The following is a 13,464-nucleotide window of genomic DNA, read 5'->3' as shown; positions in this document are numbered from 1 at the left end:
CTGGAAACAACCTAGATGCCCTTCAATGGAAGAATGGATGAAGAAAGTGTGGAATATCTACACATTAGAGTACTACGCTGCAGTAAAAAACAATGACTTCTTGAATTTTGCATGCAAATGGATGGAAATAGAAAACACTATCCTGAGTGAGGTATCCCAAACCCAAAAAGATGAACATGGGTTGTACTCACTCATAATTGGTTTCTAGCCATAAATAAGGGTCACGGAGTCTACAATTGGTGAATCTAAAGAAGCTAAGTAAGAAGGTGAACCCAAGGAAAAACATATAGTTATCCTCTTGGCTAAGGGAAGTAGACAAAATTGCCAGGGAGAAAATTGGGATCTTGGGGGTGGGGTGGGAGGGGGTAAGGGAAGATGGGGAGAGAAAAGTTAGAAGGGAAGGAGGTCGGGCCTTGGGAAAACAGGAGGATTGGGATAACCTCTATATATCTTATATGGCTTATCCATTCCAACTAGGCTTACAAGGTGCTTCAACACCTATTATTGAAGAACTAATAAACTTCCATGACCACACACTCATAATTGTATTCCTAATTAGCTCTTTAGTACTTTATATCATCACACTTATACTAACAACCAAATTAACTCACACTAGTGTAGTAGGAGCTGCGGGGCTGCATTCTGCCACTCAGCTCCCGCCACCAGCTAGCTTTACCCGAAATAACAACACACAAATTGTATTCACTTAAACACTGCTTGGCCCATTATATCTAGCCTCTTCTCGGCTAACTCTCGCACCTGGACTAGCCCATTTCTAATAATGTGTGTAGCACCCCAAGGTGCGCTTACTGGGAAGATTCTAGCCTATGTCCATCCTGGGTCGGAGCTTCATTGATCGCATCTGCCCGGGAGAGGGGAGCATGGCCTCTGAGCTCAGTTCTTCTTCCTCCCAACATTCTGTTCTGTTTACTCTTCCCACTTATGTTTTAACCTATGAGGCCAAGCAGTTTCTTTATTACTTAACCAATGACCTTCCTCCATCATTTCCCCTTTTTCTGTTTAAACAAAAAGGAAAGGCTTTAACTTTAACATAGCAAAATACATATAACAAAACAGTTATCAAGTAAAAATTACAATATTTACATCTATTTTATCTTTATCATAACTAAGGAAAACTATAACTATAACTAACTATTCTTCAACTCCATCAAAGACTCCAGAAGGATACAATATTACCTAAGCAAATAAGAAATAAGCAACTTTCAAACTCTAGAAATGACAGAGACATCTCGCTGCCTTGACAGTCACCCAAAGTTCCTCTGTACCATTGGGGCATCCATCTTCAGCCTACAGGCCCATAGTATCCAGCAGACATTTCCATGAAGCGGGAAATTTCAAAAGCAGTCACTATCTGCCTGTCCTGAAGAATATCTTGCAGACTCTTTCATGAATCAGGAACCCTGAAAGATCATCTCACCTTTAGGCAAGTTCAGTAGTCCTCTCTCTGCGGGTTCTCTGTGTCCAGTTTATGCAATAGTCTAGGCAAGACCAAATGGCTATCAAACTCCATAAGGATCCTCTTCAATGCCCATCTTCTTCTTGAAGTAGATTGGTGCTTCCAGGAGCAGAGTGTCTCATTGTCATAAAAATCCCTAAGTTATTAAAACATTTAAAATGCCGTATTCTCTAGCCTTTGAAAGATATGAAGAATGCCTATCTGAAATATATCCATGCACATCTAGAAAATCTAACTAACATGACTACAAACTTGACTATTATAGATGATTATCTATTAACAACCTATATACATTACATTTTAAATGAACTACACAATCACAATACCTTAATCAAGATCAGAAACACATATACATATAACAAAATTGACCTTAAATTTAAATCACTAAAGCAAAATCCATATCAATGCAAATTATTCATATCTATATCATATCCCCCTTTAAATGTAAAAGAACATTTATAAACAATATTTGGGAATATGGGCGCAGTTATTTCTCTCCAAACTGCTTCCTGCTGTATAGGGGTGTTGTTGATTGGGTCTTTCATGGTATAACCTGTGTGCCAGGGTCATCTCAGGTAGCAATTGAGTGAAGTAATTTTTTGAAGGTGTTCACAGCAACCCTTCAGGAGGGCGTGGTCCATCATACCATATTGGGATAGAAGCAATCCACAGACTCTCACCCTCTGTGAAAACAAATTAAGAAACTCCTTTCCAAAGCATCATGTCCTTAGATCCAAATTTCAAAGTCAAGGCATTTTCAAAATATCTATGTTGGATTAGTTCAGCAGCATTTATAAACAAATATCTTTTAGCAGCTGTTGCTCCTTCCTCAGCATTCAAACAATTCAAAGAGAGCATAATCGCATACAGTATCAAGATTCTCTGTATATTTTCCATCTTTGTGCGCTTTGTTTTAACCTCTATTTTGTTTATTTTTACTTTTATTTTTTGCTTTTTGAGACAGGTTCTCTGTATCTTTGACCTGGAATAACTCTGTAGATCAGGCTGTCCTGAACTCTCAGAGATCTGCCTGTCTCTGCCTCCCAGGCATTGGGATTAAAGGCGTGTGCTACCACACCTAGAAGTCACAGAGGTCAATCTCCCTCTGCCTCCCAAGTGTTGGGATTAAAGGTGTGTACTACCACACCCAACAACTCTCTTCCTTTTTTTTGTTTTTTACTTTAAGAACTTCAACTTTTAGCCTGCACATATTTTAACACACTGTAAAGCATTTAAAAGTTTTCTTTTTTCTTTGAATCTTTCTTTTACTGTATATGTCTCTTTTTTGACCACATGAGTCTTTAATTTACCAAGCAATATCAAGAGGACTAAAGCCATGGCTTTGACAGCTGGATCCAGCCCATTCCTTAGCTTTCCAGCCTCATGGCTGAGGTACTGGATGTAGCCATGTTTACTGCCACAACTCTATGGCATTTCAAGGTCCCTGCCAGCAAGTAAGTTGCAGCATTATGTCCACAGACAACGTTCTCTGTAGTAGGCCCTCCTGCCTCAAACAGTCAGAGTTTGCCCTTGCAGGATGGCCCAGAAAGCCGGCATTTTAAAACAGCACAACTTTTTTCCTGCTATGGCTGAAAACAAACAAGCATTCAGTCGGCTTTTATCAACACCATTTAAGTGTTTCATGGCAGGACCTCTTAAGAGCTGCAGGGTTTTGCAGCTAAAGCTGAGTCAGGAAGCCTCTCTTAGATGAGAGCGCTTGCTTGCCTCTAGCAAGCAGAGTAGACCCGAGAAATTGTTGCTACCAAGAAAACATGTTTTACTCTTTCCCAAGATTTCTCAGGCTTTCAGTGGATTCAGTTGTCCACATGTCTGGGCACCATTCTGTAGTAGGAGCTGCGGGGCTGCATTCTGCCACCCAGCTCCTGCCACCAGCTAGCTTTACCCGAAATAACAACACACAAATTGTATTCACTTAAACACTGCTTGGCCCATTATATCTAGCCTCTTCTCGGCTAACTCTCGCACCTGGACTAGCCCATTTCTAATAATGTGTGTAGCACCCCAAGGTGCGCTTACTGGGAAGATTCTAGCCTATGTCCATCCTGGGTCGGAGCTTCATTGATCGCGTCTGCCCAGGAGAGGGGAGCATGGCCTCTGAGCTCACTTCCTCTTCCTCCCAGCATTCTGTTCTGTTTACTCCTCCCACCTATGTTTTAACCTATGAGGCCAAGCAGTTTCTTTATTACTTAACCAATGACCTTACTCCATCACACTAGTACTACAGATCCCCCAAAAGTAGAAACCATCTGAACCATTTTACCTGCCATTATCTTTATTTTAATTGCCCTCCCCTCCCTTCAAATTCTTTATAAAATAGACAAGATTAATAACCCAGCCATTACAGTAAAAACTATGGGTCATCAATGATATTGAAGCTATAAGTATACAGACTACAAAGACCTTTGCTTTGATTGATACATAGTCCCAACCGCAAACCAGGAGAATTACCACTGCTAGAAGTAGATAATCGAGTGGTCCTTCCCATAGAACTAAATGGAGAGAAACTCCCAGCTATACCACTGAAATCAGGAACAAGACCAGGTTGTCCACTGTCTCCATATCTATTCAATATAGTTTGAGGTCTTAGCTAGAGCAATAAGACACTAAAAGGGGATACAAGTTGGAAAAGAAGAAGTCAAAATCTCACCGTTTGCTGATATGATAGTTTACATAAGTGACCCCAAAAATTCTACTAAGGAACTTCTACAACTCATAAACACTTTCAGTATGTAGCAGGATACAAGATTAACAAAAAAAAAATCAGTAGCACTCCTGTACACAGATGATAAAAGGGCCAGAGAAGAAATCAAAGAATCAACACCCTTCACAATAGCCACAAATACCATAAAATATCTTGGAGTAACTCTACCCAAACAAGTGGATGACTTGTATGACACAAACTTTAAATCTTTGAAGAAAGAAACTGAAGAAGACAGCAGAAAGTGGAACAATATCCCATACTCTTGGGTCAGCAGAATTAACATAGTAAAAATGGCAATCTTTCAAAAAGCAATCTACAGATTCAACACAAGGGCCATTAAAATCCCAGCAAAATTCTCCACAAACCTTGAAAGAATGGTACTCAACTTTATATGGAAAAGCAAAAAACCCAGGATAGCCAAAAAAATCCTGTACAATAAAAGAACTTCTGGAGGCATCACAATCCCTGACTTCAAACTCTATCTACTACAGAGCTACAGTACTGAAAACAGCCTGGTATTGGCATAAGAACAGATAGGAGGACCAATGGAATTGAATAGAAGACCAGATATCAATCCATACATTTTCAAATACCTGATTTTTTACAAAGAATCAAAAAATATCAAATGGAAAAAAGAAAGCATATTTAACAAGTGGTGCTGGCATAGTTGGATATCAACATGTAGAAAAATAAAAATAGATCCATATCTATCACCATGCACAAAACTCAAGTCCAAATGGATCAAAGACCTCAACATAAAGCCAGCCACACTGAACCTAATGGAAGAAAAAGTGGGAAATACACTGAATGCACTGGAACAGGGAACTACTTCCTAAATATAACTCCAGAAGCACAGACACTGAAGAAACAATTAATAAATGGGACCTCCTAAAACTGAAAAGCTTCTGAAAAGCAAAGGACACTGTCAACAAGACAAAACAACAGCCTACACAATGGGAAAAGATCATCACTAACCCCACATCAGACAGAGGGCTGATCTCCAAAATATACAAAGAACTCAAGAAATTGGTCACCAAAAGAACACATAATCCAATTTTTAAAAATGGAGTACAGACCTAAACAGAGAACTCTCAACAGAGGAATCTAAAATGGCTGAAAGACACTTAAGGAAATGGTCAATATCCTTAATCATCAGAGAAATGCAAATCAAAACAACTCTGAGATTCCATCTTACACCTGTAAGAAGGGCCAAGATCAAAAACACTGATGACAACTTATGCTGGAGAGGTTGTGGGGAAAAGGGAACACTTTTTTATTGCTGGTGGGAATGCAAGCTGGTACAACCCCTTTGGATGTCATTGTGGCAATTTCTCAGAAAATTAGGAAACGACCTTCCTCAAGACCCAGCAATACCACTTTTGGGTTTATATCCAAAGGATGCTCAATTGTGCCACAAGGGCATGTGCCCAACTATGTTCATAGCAACATTGTTTGTCATAGCCAGAACCTGGAAACAACCTAAATGCCCCTTAACCAAAGAATGGATAAGGAAAATGTGGTACATTTATACAATGGATTACTACACAGCAGAAAAAATGACATCTGGAATTTTGCAGGAAAATGGATGGAGCTAGAAAACATTATTTTGAGTGAGGTAACCCAAATACAGAAAGACAATTACCACATGTACTCACTCATAAGTGGCTTTTAAACATAAAGCAAAGAAAACCAGCCTACAAACCACAATCCCAAATAACTTACACAACAACGAGGACACTAAGAGAGACATACATAGATTTAGTCTACATGGGAAGTAGAAAAAGACAAGATCTCCTGAGTAAATTGGGAGCATGGGAACTTTAGGGGAGGGCTGAAGGGAGGAGGGGAGAGGCCAGGAAGGGAGCAGAGAAAAATGTAGAGCTCAATAAAAATCAATAAGAAAATTTCCAGGAAGAAGATGGGGCCCCACAACAACAACCTGGTTCAAGCCATGATGTCATGATTTTGATTGCACTACTACAAGATCTGTTTTTGGGTACCAGCTGCTCAAGATGGTTCCAACTTGGTTAGCTGAAATGGTGCACTTTCTTACAATATTCTGGCCAGACCTCCAAATAGGAAGCTCAGAAAAACCATCCCAAATACTCAGAGACAATTTGCAGTTATACCAGACAGTAATCTTGGAAGTTAACCTTCATTTTACTTTCACAGGATCCCATAGAAAGAACATCTGCCCCCCCTCCCTTCCTTGACTGCTGGAAGTAATTCTGGATGACAACATCCCCTCTCCCAACAAAGTTTGTCCTCAGAGTTAGGGACATCATTTAGGGGTTGATTATAATTGGTATAGGGTTGGGGATTAGGGGTTGGGAGGAAATTTTGTAGGCTCAGGGATCTCTTTGGAGAAAAAGGGGGAAAATTGGGTGGGATAATAGATTAATGTGAGCTTACACTAATAATAATATTGAATAATAGAGTGAATACTTACAAGCTATTATTTATAGGCAATTACATTAGTATAGATTCTTGTATATTGATACAAAGTTAAATTACATTTAATATTATATGTATGCATACTTCTACCTCTGCTTAAAACATTTTTATATATTGATATATATTTATCGTATTGCAATGTACATTTCTACCTCTGATCAAGATACATTGTGTACATTTGAAGTCATTGTCCTTATTTGTTACACAACTGTTTATTGTATAAGATTCTAATATGAATTTTTAGTCTTTAAGTTATATAGGTATTAAGAATCATAGATCAGACTTCCTGGCCATCCTACAGGGGCTATACTGCCCAAACCGCCTCTCTCTTCCTATCCCATTCAGCTTACATCCAGATCCCCACACTCCCTGTCTCCCTCCCTCCCTCCCTCCTTTGGGGCATAGCGCCTCCCTGCCCAGCCTGCTAGGACGCTAGGACCAAATCCGAACCGGGAGGACAAAGGGGTGGCCGGTAGCTCCTTTGTTCCCATAGCCTGCCCGCAGCGAGCAGGGTGGGCCCTTTGTTCGCGAGCTAACCAAGCAGCACGGAGTTTCGATCTGGGCACCGAGTGAAACATCATTGTGGTGAGTGAGTGCTGCGGCAGCTGGGAACATACCTCAGCCCGCCCACACTTCCTGGCCATCCTACAGGGGCTATACTGCCCAAACCGCCTCTCTCTTCCTATCCCATTCAGCTTACATCCAGATCCCCACACCCCCTGTCTCCCTCCCTCCCTCCCTTCTTTGGGGCATAGCACCTCCCTGCTCAGCCTGCTAGGGTGCTGGGACCGAACCCGAACTGGGAGGACAAAGGGGTGGCCAGTAGCTCCTTTGTTCCCATAGCCTGCCGGCAGCGAGCAGGGTGGGCCCTTTGTTAGTGAGCTAACCAAGCAGCGCGGAGTTTCGATCGGGGCACCGAGTGAAACATCATTGTGGAGAAACATCTCTGGGGAGTGACATCACTGGGAAGGTACATCAGTGGGCAAGAAGACCTGATCCTGTAAAAGAAGATCCAAAGGGGAGTATTGGGAGGAAGAGATGGGCAGACGCCAATGCAGGAATTCTCCCAACAATCTGAAAAACAGCACGAAACCACCAGAAGCCAGTGACCCCACAACAGGAGGACATGAACACCTTAATCAAGAAGAAGTAGAAAAAACGGACTTCATGAAAGTGATTGACACCCTTAAACAGCATATAAAAAACGCCCTTATAGAAATGGATGAGAAGTATAATAGAAAGTTCGAGGAATTGAGTAAATCAGTGAATGATACCCTAGGAAACCAAGGAAAAACAATCAAGCAGATAAAGGAAACAGTTCATGACTTGAAAACTGAAATGGAGGCAAAGAAGAAAACACAAACAGAGGGCCGGCTGGACATGGAAAATCTAGGTAAATGAATAGAGACTACAGAATCAAGTATAACCAGCAGAATACAAGAGATAGATGAAAGAATCTCAGATTCTGAGGATAACATAGAGAAAATAAACACTCTGATCAAAGAAAACAGCAAGTCCAACAAACTCTCATCACAAAACATTCAGGAAATATGGGACACAATAAAAAGACCAAACCTAAGAATAATTGGAGTAGAAGAAGGAGAAGAAGTGCAGCTCAACGGTACAGAAAATATACTTAATAAAATTATAGAAGAAAACTTTCCCAACCTGAAGACAGATGTACCTATGAAGGTTCAAGAAGCATACAGAACACCAAATAGGCTGGATCAAAAGAAAACATCCCCTCGCCATATAATAATCAAAACACAAAATATACAGAATAAAGAAAGAATAATAAGAGCCGCAAAGGAAAAAGGCCAAGTTACTTATAAAGGTAAACCTATCAGACTTACACCTGACTTCTCTATGGAAACCATGAAAGCAAGAAGGCCCTGGATAGATGTTCTCCAAAAACTAAGAGACCACGGATGCAAGCCCAGACTACTATATCCAGCCAAACTTTCATTCACTATAAATGGAGAAAACAAAATTTTCCAGGATAAAAACAAATTTAAACAATACGTAGCCACAAATCCAGCCTTACAGAAAATAATAGAAGGAAAATCACTAACCAAGGACTCCAACAATGACCACAATAACTCAGACATCTAGAGACTCTTCACCAGCGCAAATCAAAGAAGTAAAACACACAAACCCTACTACTAAAAAAGTGACCGGAGTTAACAACCACTGGTCATTAATATCACTTAATATCAATGGGCTCAACTCACCTATAAAAAGGCACAGGCTAAGAGATTGGATACGAAAACACGATCCAACATTCTGCTGTCTACAAGAAACACACCTCAACTACAAAGACAGGCACCTACTCAGAGTAAAGGGCTGGGAAAAGGCTTATCAAGCAAATGGACCTAAGAAACAAGCAGGTGTGGCCATACTAATTTCTAACAAAGTTGACTTAAAACTTAAATCAATCAGAAGAGATGGAGAGGGACATTTTATACTCATAACAGGAACAATTCATCAGGATGAAGTCTCAATCCTGAATATCTATGCCCCTAATATAAAAGCACCCACGTACGTAAAAGAAACATTACTAAAACTCAAGGCTGCCATCAAACCGCACACACTAATAGTAGGAGACTTCAACACTCCTCTCTCACCAATGGACAGGTCAATCAGACAGAAACCTAACAGATATATAAGAGAATTAATGGAGGTAATGAAGCAAATGGACTTAACAGACATCTATAGATTATTCCACCCAAAGAGGAAAGAATATACCTTCTTCTCTGCAGCTCATGGAACCTTCTCGAAAATTGACCGCATACTTGGTAACAAAGCTAACTTACACAGTTACAAAAAAATATTAGTAACCACCTGTGTCTTATCAGATCACCATGGATTAAAGTTAGAATTCAACAACAATGCTAACCCCAGAAAGCCTACAAACTCATGGAAACTGAACAGTCAACTACTGAACCACACCTGGGTCAAGGAAGAAATAAAGAAAGAAATTAAAGTCTTCCTTGAATTCAATGAAAATAAAGAAACAACCTACTCAAACTTATGGGACACTATGAAAGCAGTGCTAAGAGGAGAGTTCATAGCACTAAGTGCCCACTTAAAGAAAACAGAGAAAACACACATTGGAGACTTAACAGCCCACCTGAAAGCTCTAGAAAAATAAGAAGCAGACTCACCTAGGAGGAGTAGAAGACTGGAAATAATCAAACTGAGGGCTGAAATCAACAAAATAGAAACACAGAAAACAATCCAAAGAATCAATGAAACAAAAAGCTGGTTCCTGGAGAAAATCAACAAGATTGATAAACCCCTATCCAAACTAATCAAACGACAGAGAGAGAACACGCAAATTAATAAGATCAGAAATGAAAAGGGGGACATAACCACAGACACAGAGGAAATTCAGAGAGTCATTAGATCTTACTACAAAAGCCTGTATGCCACAAAACTGGAAAATGTAAAAGAAATGGACGCTTTTTTAGATAAATACCATTTACCAAAACTAAACCAGGACCAGGTGAACAATCTAAACAGACCTGTAAGTCGCGAAGAATTAGAAGCTGTTATCAAAAACCTCCCTACCAAAAAAAGCCCAGGACCAGATGGTTTCAATGCAGAATTCTACCAGAACTTCCAAGAAGACCTAATACCTATACTCCTTAATGTATTCCACAATATAGAAACAGAAGGGTCATTACCAAATACCTTTTATGAAGCCACAATTACTCTGATACCAAAACCACTCAAAGACACAACCAGGAAAGAGAACTACAGGCCAATCTCACTCATGAATATCGGCGCAAAAATCCTCAACAAAATACTGGCAAATCGAATCCAAGAACACATCCGAAAAATTATCCATTATGATCAAGTAGGCTTCATTCCTGAGATGCAGGGCTGGTTCAACATACGAAAATCTATCAATGTAATCCAGCATATAAATAAACTGAAAGAAAAAAAACCATATGATCATTTCATTAGATGCTGAAAAAGCATTTGACAAAATTCAACATCCTTTTATGTTAAAAAGTCTTGGAGAGATTAGGGATACAAGGGTCATACCTAAATATAATAAAAGCTATATACAGCAAGCCGACAGCTAACATCAAATTAAACGGAGAGAAACTCAAAGCCATCCCACTCAACTCAGGAACACGGCAAGGCTGTCCACTCTTGCCATACCTCTTCAATATAGTGCTTGAAGTTCTAGCAATAGCAATAAGACAACATAATGGGATCAAGGGGATTCGAATTGGAAAGGAAGAAGTTAAACTTTCGTTACTTGCAGATGATATGATAGTGTACATAAGCGACCCCCAAAACTCCACCAAAGAACTTATACAGCTGATAAACAGCTTTAGTAATGTGGCAGGATACAAGATCAACTCCAAAAAATCAGTCGCCCTCTTATACACAAAGGATATGGAAGCAGAGAGGGAAATCAGAGAAGCTTCACCATTCACGATAGCCACAAACAGCATAAAATATCTTGGGGTAAATCTAACCAAGGAAGTGAAAGATCTATTTGACAAGAACTTTAAGGTATTGAAGAAAGAAATTGAAGAGGATACCAAAAAATGGATGGACCTCCCTTGCTCTTGGATTGGGAGGATCAACATAGTAAAAATGGCAATTCTACCAAAGGCAATTTATAGATTCAATGCAATCCCCATCAAGATCCCATCAAAATTCTTCACAGATCTGGAGAGGACAATAATTAACTTTATATGGAAAAACAAAAAACCCAGGATAGCCAAAACAATCCTATACAATAAAGGATCTTCTGGAGGCATTACCATCCCTGACTTCAAACTCTATTACAGAGCTACAGTAATGAAAACAGTGTGGTACTGGCATAAAAACAGAGAAGTCGACCAATGGAATCGTATAGAAGACCCGGATTTTATCCCACAAACCTATGAACACCTCATTTTCGATAAAGGAGCTAAAAGTATACAATGGAAGAAAGAAAGCATCTTCAACAAATGGTGCTGGCACAACTGGATGTCAACCTGTAGAAGAATGAAAATAGACCCATATCTCTCACCGTGCACAAAACTCAAGTCCAAATGGATTAAAGACCTCAATATCAGCCCGAACACACTGAACCTGATAGAAGAGAAAGTGGGAAATACCCTACAACAGAGGGGCACAGGAGATCGCTTCCTATGTATAACCCCAGAAGCACAGACATTAAGGGCAACATTGAATAAATGGGACCTACTTAAACTGAGAAGCTTCTGTAAAGCGAAGGACACTGTCACTAAGACACAAAGGCAACCTACTGACTGGGAGAAGATCTTCACCAACCCCGCAACAGACAAAGGTCTGATCTCCAAAATATATAGAGAACTCAAGAAACTAGACTTTAAAATGCTAATTAACCCAATTAAAAAATGGGGCACTGAACTGAACAGAGAATTCTCAACAGAAGAAGTTCAAATGGCCAAAAGACACTTAAGGTCATGCTCAACTTCCTTAGCAATCAGGGAAATGCAAATCAAAACAACTTTGAGATATCATCTTACACCTGTCAGAATGGCTAAAGTCAAAAACACCAAGGATAACCTTTGCTGGAGAGGCTGTGGAGGAACGGGTACCCTCATCCATTGCTGGTGGGAATGCAATCTTGTACAACCACTGTGGAAGTCAGTGTTTCGGTTTCTCAGGAAATTCGGGATCAACTTACCCCTGGACCCAGCAATACCACTCTTGGGAATATACCCAAGAGATGCTCTATCAAATGACAAAACATTTGTTCAACTATGTTCATAGAAGTATTATTTGTAATAGCCAGAACCTGGAAACAACCTAGATGCCCTTCAATGGAAGAATGGATGAAGAAAGTATGGAATATATACACGCTAGAGTACTACGCTGCAGTAAAAAACAATGACTTCTCGAATTTTGCATGCAAATGGATAGAAATAGAAAACACTATCCTGAGTGAGGTGTCCCAGACCCAAAAAGATGAATATGGGATGTACTCACTCATAATTGGTTTCTAGCCATAAATAAGGACCACGGAGTCTACAATAGCTGAACCTAAAGAAGCTAAGGAAGAAGGTGAACCCAAGGAAAAACATATAGTTATCCTCTTGGCTAAGGGAAGTAGACCAAATTTCCGGGGAGAAAATGGGATCTTGGGGGTGGGGTGGGATGGGGGTAAGGGGAGATAGGGAGAGAAAAGGTAGAAGGGAAGGAGAATTGGGATAAAGGAAAGGTGGATAGGGGAGCACGGAACCACAATTCTTAGTTAAGGGAGCCACTTTAGGGTGGGCAAGAGACTTGACCCTAGAGGGGCTCCCTAGTGCCCAAGATGAGGTTCCCAGTTAGTTCCTTGGGCAGCTGAGGATTGGGAACCTGAAATGACCCTATCCTAGAGCAATACTGACGAATATCTTGCATATCATCATAGAATCTTCATCTGGTGATAGATAGAGATAGAGACAGAGACCCACACAGGAGCACTGGACTGAGCTCCCAAGGTCCCAAGGAGGAGCAGAAGGAGGGAGAACATGAGCAAAGAATTCGGGACCACGAGGCGTGCATCCACCCACTGAGACAGTGGAGCTGATCTACGGGGAGCTCACCAAGGCCAGCTTGACTGTGACCGAAAAAGCATGGGATAAAACCGGACTCTCTGAACATGGCGAACAATGAGGGCTGATGAGACACCAAGGACAATGGCAGGGGGTTTTGATCCTACTTAATATGCTGGCTCTGTGGGAGCCTAGCCAGTTTGGATGTTCACCTTCCTAGATATGGACGGAGGGGGGAGGACCTAGGACTTAACACAGGGCAGGGAACCCGGACTGCTCTT

Source organism: Microtus oregoni, unplaced genomic scaffold, assembly GCF_018167655.1.
Source record: "Microtus oregoni isolate MIOR12 unplaced genomic scaffold, Mior012 000041F_ref0000270, whole genome shotgun sequence".
Taxonomy (NCBI): domain Eukaryota; kingdom Metazoa; phylum Chordata; class Mammalia; order Rodentia; family Cricetidae; genus Microtus; species Microtus oregoni.
Note: the sequence above shows the minus strand (reverse complement) of the source record.